This window comes from Cyphomyrmex costatus, unplaced genomic scaffold (genome assembly GCF_001594065.2).
Source record: "Cyphomyrmex costatus isolate MS0001 unplaced genomic scaffold, Ccosl1.0 scaffold621, whole genome shotgun sequence".
Classification (NCBI taxonomy): Eukaryota; Metazoa; Arthropoda; class Insecta; order Hymenoptera; family Formicidae; genus Cyphomyrmex; species Cyphomyrmex costatus.
This window is the reverse complement of record NW_017280180.1, coordinates 1106-2114: the sequence shown is the minus strand read 5'-3', so window position 1 is coordinate 2114 and position 1009 is coordinate 1106.

Below are 1009 nucleotides of genomic sequence, written 5' to 3'. Positions count from 1 at the left end.
GGAGAGGTACCGCGGCGAACGTCTCCTCTCGTTTTCCGAAACGACCACGCGAATATCACGCGAAATAACTGCGACGCTATTTGTTGCGCGAAATTCCGGCAAAAGGAATGCGCGAATACAGCGGAAGAATTCCTGATCGCGACGGCCAGTGAGTAGCAGCGACAAAAAAAAAGGGGGCGAGGAAAAGGCTGCCACGTAGGGAGGCGCACAGTTCCCTTGATTCCAAATCGTTGAGGGGAATACTACTCACTGGGGGTGAGATATCGCACGCACTTGATAGCACTTACACTACGCGCGTTTAGACAAGACACAAACAGAAAGAAATAAAAGGAAAGAAATAATAAAGGCTATGGTCCACTATTGTTCACTCTAAGTATGGTTTTATTAATACGGAAATTATTAACACAAAAACAACGCGAGAGAAAGAGGCGCGGATTCGCGACAATGAATTGATTATTAACAACAAAAAAGGAATCTGTTTACACACTCTCGATACAGCCCGAGTTTCGTCGTGTTGCGCACCGTAATTACAATCAGGAAACTAAATTATAACACTTACAATAATTCGGACGCGAAAGAACCTTATAGAACTACTAGAGAAGAACGATTTCGTACGCGAAGACTTATGAATACTACAAGAAAACGAATAATGAACTAACCGCACACGAGACACCTTATAGCGGTGTTAAAGACTGAACAATAATGAACAGGAGAGCTATGTTTCGCTCGATTATATAGGGCCAGCTTGGTGGCCGCGGCGTGTGGAAATGCCGAATTTCCTGGAAAAAAGGGCAATAAATCACTTTCGTGAATAATTAATATCTCATTACCTGATGGGTGTACAGCTTCGATACTTTGTAAGATCCTAGTTCGAATTTACACAAAACATCGTATCGAAGCGGATTTTTGCTAGCGAGCGCGGAGGCGCCGTGATAAGGCCGCATACCGAACTTTGGTTTTTCCACATAGGTTTTCGCCCTACCTGTCAACGCGGATCAACGAGTATCGC